This window comes from Engraulis encrasicolus, chromosome 1 (genome assembly GCF_034702125.1).
Source record: "Engraulis encrasicolus isolate BLACKSEA-1 chromosome 1, IST_EnEncr_1.0, whole genome shotgun sequence".
Lineage (NCBI taxonomy): Eukaryota > Metazoa > Chordata > Actinopteri > Clupeiformes > Engraulidae > Engraulis > Engraulis encrasicolus.
In genome coordinates, this window is record NC_085857.1 from 38,453,155 (window position 1) to 38,459,991 (window position 6,837).

Consider the following 6,837-nt stretch of genomic DNA (forward strand, 5'->3'; position numbering starts at 1 on the left):
CATGACCTGACACGCATAAAATGAAATAAAAACACACAGCTCATAGCGCTAGCTGAGATGGAAAGGGCAATGCTTGTTTACTCTCTCTCAAAATCTTTCAAGTTTCTCATGACTCATAGCTATAGGCCAGCAAATCTACCTGGCTTCGATTTCAAATAAATGCATGCTTTGCTACAACAGTCCAATTCTTTTCTCTATAGCCTATTTCTTCCTGGAGACACTAATGTCAGTGGTCAGAACGCAGGCATACGCAGTATACCCACTTCAAAATTTCAGGGGTTTCAGTATACCCACTTAAAATTGATTGATCCATTAATTAGAATAGCACAAATATATACAGTATACCCACTTCAAAAAAGTAGACTACACCACTGACTAATGGTACAGTATCTTCTAACCAACGGTCACTGCCAAAAACACAATGTAAATTCAACACTAAGAGAGTCAATTTAACATATTCTAGAGTGTATTTTGCCTAAGACTACTCTCTTAGTGTTGATTAATTAACACAAATTTGTGTTACTGTGTAGTATCAGGGTGTTCAGTTTGGTCCCAACACTGGTCACCCAGGCTACTAATGAAGTTCCATGGATGAAAAACGAAACATCCATCAAGCTTAAGGAAAAATCCAGTTGCCTAGAACTAAAGCTGTTATAGATAACAAGACCTGGCTGAAAGCGATTCTTCACAGACGTATCAAAATTGAACACCAACAAATTGTTAAAATTGTTTTTCCTGAGTTGTGCAAGATTCCATTTAGCTCATATGAACGTTAAAATGAAAGTTTAAATTTGACACTTAAGGCGGTGTATCCACACTCACCCCAATGATGAGAATAATTAACACAATGAGAGCTAGAGAGAAGACGGTGATTCCAGTCACAACCAACATGGTGGACATCTGTTCATCTTGGGGCTGCATCATGTGACGTGTTGGGGCAGGAGTGGGGCACACCTCCAGACCTGGGAGATGTTCCAAGGAGATGGGGCAGTCAACAACCAAGGCACATGAACTTGGAGTATGTAGTAACCAAGGCATGTTAACTTGGAGTAAGTAGTAACCAAGGCATGTTAACTTGGAGTAAGTAGTAACCAGAAGTAGGTAGTTGTGGTCTAGTGGTTAGAGTGCAGATCTTCAGTTCAGTGAATTGTCGGTTCAAATCCTGGTTGATGCAGTGGTTGTTGTCTGAAGTGTAGGTGAAAGGAAGGTTCACGTGAATGGTTGTGAACAATGTACAATGGAAATGAGTAATTAGAGACTATATTGGGCAGCCGTGGCCTAGTGGTTAGAGAGCTGGTCTTTCAATCTAGTGGTTGCTGGTTCAAATCCCCCTTGACCTCTCCCTACAGCTCCATCCATAGTTGAAGTGCCCTTGAGCAAGGCACCTAACCCCACATTGCTCAAGGGACTGTAACCAATACACTTCAGCTAAGTGCAATGTTAATGTAATGTAACCATGCTAACTTGGAGTTAGTAGTAAAGCTACTAATAGTGGAGCATTGTGGCTTTATTCTCCAATGGGAATACATCAAAGGGCTCTGATATTAGGAGGTTCACACACCGTAGTAAGTTAATAAACTTTCTTTCTGGAACTATCTCCTGTGCTCAACACATGACAACTGTGCTCAACACACTTTGACAACAAAAGAAAAAAACTGATGCAAAAATGGCTGACAGTTAATAATATGTAAATATATTATATAGGCTACATATTAAAGTATAGTGTATACTGTGATGTACTTACCAGAGACCACCAACAATGTCAGTCCATCTTTACTGAGAGTCGGATGCTGCTTTGGTCCTTCATACCTCAAGTATTGGCACCAGTAAACTCCAGTGTCATCGATGGTGAGGTTGGTTATGGTGACAATCGGCTGGGTAAAGACGCCCGTAACTTGAATCCTGTTTGCAAAGGCTACTCTGGGGCTGGACTGCATTTTGCCTGTGAGGTAGGTCACTTCATACCTTTGGAGGTAGTTCTTGTAAAGATACATTCCATCTTGGTTCGTTTGGTCAGTTGAACATGGTATAATTACCTTGTCTCCCTCTCTCTTCCGTTCAACTCTCTCGGCACTCAAACCTTTGGAGAGAAAGTGAATTATCATCCAAGTCAAGTCAAGTCAAGTTTATTGTCAATTTCTTTACATGCACTGGTCATACAAAGAATTTGAAATTGCGTTTCTTGCTCTCCCATGCAGACATAGACTAATCTAGGTAAGGACATAGACAGTATAGACATAGACAGTACTCATACATGGACATAGACAGTATGGACGTAGACATTGCTCATACAGACATTTAAAGTGCAAGACTGGACAACAGAAGACTTGTAGAGAACATACATTAAGAGGAGGTATTTTGTTGTGCTTTTTCTAAAAGTCCTTTATAGCGTTCTGACATAGTAATAGTAGCATTTGAAGAACATAAATAATTAAAAAAGGTTTATTAAATACACCAGCAGCAGTATGTGTGTATGTGTGTGTGTTTGTATGTGTGTGTGTGTGTTTAGTGCAGGTAGAATATCCATATTAGATATGTTTCATATTCATCTCATGCCGTGACCATGCTTGTGCCAATGCTACATTTAGTTGAAAAGAGTAATTTACTTGTTAATTTGCACACAATGCACCTCCAATTGCTTATTTTAACCCCTTAGAGCAAAGTTTCTGTTATAACCTTATTGTCATCAAAATGGTCTTGACCAGTTCATCAAATATTCCTGATCAATTACTGTAAGAACTGTGGTGTTAATTGAACAACAGCAATAATTGAACAACAGCAACAGGATCAGCCAAAAAAGGACTGTTGCCCTATCAGCCCTATATGCCACAAGTGAGCTGTTTACCTGTGACAAAGCAGACACAGAGGGACACAAGCATCAGATTTGAACACTGTTGACTCTCCATCATCTGATCCTCATCAACGCGTTGGCAACAGCGCTGTCTGTCTTGTTCAGTCATACAGGAAATACAGAATGAAAAACCCAGGCCTCTAAACCTACATCGAGGTTCCTATAGGCGTATTTTGGTACAGTAGACCTGCCACGTCTAAACATGCTGCTGTGTAAAGGACCAGGTTTACTGCTCACATTCTGATCCTGGTATAGAATAGAAACTGCATGTAGCACAAGAAAAAAATAACCCATTTGTCGTGGGTGCATACAAAAATCTGTGCCGTGTGTGTGTGTGTGTCTGTGTTCCTGAGCTTGTGTGGTGCTTCTGTGATTGAAAACATTATTGGTTAACGTAATTTTTAAGGCTGGGACTTGATTAAATGTTTTGATCGCATTAATCTATAGGCTTTGAAATTAATTAATCGAATTAATCGCATTTTAATCACATTTAAATATCTGACTTGAGAACAGTGAAAAATATTTTTTTCACATGGATTTTGAATAATTACAATAAATAAGCTTCATCTAAACATATTATTCATTTTTAAAAGAAGATAGAACTCTTCTCAATTTCAGCAGGCTGCTGTTAAACATCAGGCGTAATACTGCACTCCACTGGTCTAATCCAGAACTATGTAGCAATATTATACTGCGATTAATTTTTTAAATTGTGTTAATTAATTAATCGAACCACGTGATTGATTAATCGAAATTAACTAGTTAATGTCCCAGCCCTACTAATTTCTGTGACAGGACAGTCAAGACAGACAGGAAGCAAGTGGGGAGAATGAGGCTTGTCAAAGCACGCTGACCGGAATCAAAACCAGGTCACCTGTAGCAGTGCAGTGCCCTACCACTTGAGCCACGGCAGGGCCAAACTATTACACCTTTAGAATGTGACTAAGCCGTTTGAAGATTTTGCGTTTATGTTAATGGAACATGTCAGTTCTTTTCAACTATGGAGGTGTGGTGCAAATAACCTGCACTGTATGACAACAAGTAACAGGGCCGAGGCAAGGCCAGAGAGAGGTGTGTACATGGGACTGGGAGCAGAAGTACCGAGAAATTGCCAGCAGGTGGCGACAAGTTAGCAAAATCCAAGACAACATTGACACACTCTAATACAGGGGTGTTTTTTTTAAATTGACTAGAATTGTGTGAGCATGCACTTAATATTCATTATTAAATTTCACATGTGCACTTTCCCATCATATACAGTACATGGTAATTCAAATGCGGCTGCACATATTGTGTTGCATGAGCGAGAGCCGTTTCAATGGCCTGGTCCCACTCATATTGCTGTGACACACCAAATGTCATGCTCAAGTCTTGTTACGCTATACATTAATGAAGCATGTGGGCCAACGGCAATACACATTTGAAAGGTACCTTGAACATGGTACCGTCCCGCCGCACTGCTCCCCAGGGGCTCCACTGAGAGCTGCCCCCTTGCAAGAGTGAAGCATAAATGCAATTTCATTGTGTGCCGTGTTCACTTGTGTGCTGTGGAGTGCTGTGTCACAATGGGAGTTGGAGTTTCCCAATGGGCTTTTACGCTTTCAAATGGTCTCACAGGCCGAATAAAATGACTGCAGGCCAGATTTGGGCCACGGGCAGGAATTTGACATCCCTGCTCTAATAATTTGTTTATAGTATGCTAGTGCCCTATATGTTAAGTGCAGTAACTACACATTTTGGCAAAATTGAGATTAGACTGAAAATGGTCTTCATTACACCTCCTTTATCTTGTGACAAAGCCTTAGGTCCAAATGTGTCTCATTTCAGAAATATTGCTGTGTCAAATTTGCAGTAGTTACAATATCCAACCTAATACCAAGGCTTTGAACGCATTTTTCTCAGTTTCAAAGTTGTAGTTAATGCACTTTGCCTTTGAAGGGCAATATAGTTGTCGGTGAATCAGTGATTCAATCAATGGTGCAATGCTACACTGTAAAAAATAGCTGTTAATTTAGGGCAATTCTGCAACAGCATTCTACTGTTTTTCGAAAAAACAGACAACTACTGTGAAAATGAAGAGTTCAGATGCAAAACCCCCTAACTCCATTTCTGAAGACCTGCACTTCTATATTTTTAGAGAACCCCGTTGTTGGTTTGGTTTACATTCATGTACTTGATAATACATGTAAATAGTTATATTACATAAATACAATTAAAAGATATACAATTTTGACAGCTTTGTATTAAATAAAAATGAATTAAGATTATTTTTTGAAAAGGCACTTAGGGGGTTTTGCATCTGAACTCTTCAAATATTACTTTGAGTCACATATTGAGCATAAACAGTAAGTACTGCACAATAGCAGCATTGGCCGTTGTGGAAGCAACCAAGATATTTTAGGCAGCACCATTGAAACCCATTCATCCTCCACTTGTCCGTGATCGCCATCAAGCTGCAATAGCCTACCACCTGAAGAACTTAAGTCATTCTCACTGGTTAAAGATTAGCTTATACTATGAAGCACTAAACAATTTCTAATGAAACTACAATACTTAAAAAGTGCTTGATGCATCACAGTATGAGTTGCACATGCATTTTGATAGTGATGAAAGTGTGAAAGGCTGAACCATTTTAAGAACGTGGACATTCTTGCAACAAGCAGCCCCATCTAAACCAATCTGCTAATCAGTGCCTGGCCTCACCTGAGTAGGGCTGTTATGCCATTATTCAATTACGGCCTTCACCTGCCAAAGGCCTGATGACTCTGGTCACATGGTACTCTTGCACCTGTATATAAATCTGGACTTCAACACTTAAGTTGCTTGCCTGCCTGCTGGCCGGCCTGCATGGCACAGCATAGCACTTGCTTGCTTACATGCTTGCATACTTTCCTCTTTGTGAAAGCTTGCTTTGAGGCTCTTGCTGTATGTGGCATCATTTGTGGCATTGTTGCATATAATATGCCTGCTGCATTTTCATCATTGACTCATCAGGAGATACAGGAGATGCACTGTGTACTAGGGCTGTCCCGACTATTCGACGTAATCGATTACGTCGATTGCGTAAATAAGTCGGCGTGTTCAACATACCGTCGTTTACGTGATTTGCGCAAAAAAAATAAATAAATAAGTGACTTGCGCGAGCCGCGAGGTAGACGTGCTAAACAGAAGCGAAGAAAATGGCAGAGGCTAAAAGCCTGAGGGTGTCAGTGTCAGACGAAGATGAAGGTGCAGTGGCACCACTAATCAGCCCAATGAAAAAAAGTGATTTGTGCGAGCCGCGAGGTAGCCTACGTGCTGAAAACAGAAGTGGAGAAAATGACAGGGGCTGCACGTCCGAGAGTGTCAGTGTCAAACAAAGATGAAGGTAACAGTGGCACCACTTATCAGCCCAATAAACGGACAAAGACATCTAAAGTGTGGCGATATTTTAAAGACAAGGCACAAGACCTGGTTGTGTTTCTGTAGGAGACCATATTTATTGAGGAAGTGAAAGTTTTTTTCAGATCGAGACGCCCGGTATATTTCACGCTGCTTTAATACTGTCGCTATGCTGACGGCGTGCATAGCAACGACAGGAAGATAAAGCAATGATTCGTAATGTGCCTGTTATAGACGCAATATTCAACACCTTTAGGGTGACAGTGGTCGGGGTGTTTGTAGAAGAGCTTGTATACAAAGTTAAAAAGTAAATGAAGACAACAGAAGTGTGCATATTCCGGCCAACAGCGTGAGATGTGGAGGAGTGCCTGATTCAGAAAGGTCTCTTCCCTTCTCCTCCACGGACGGTGCACGAAGTTCACCTCGCACTATTCAATATTGTTTGTGCCGACTGCAGGTCTAAATAAATAGTAATATTATTCTAATAATATAATAAGTCATAATTATGTCGTGCTGCAATTACTAACTGGGTCTATATATTAACGACAGAAATGGGATAGCGCGTTATTAGGGACCAGCTGGGATTTGGTCATTTGGTGCGTCAA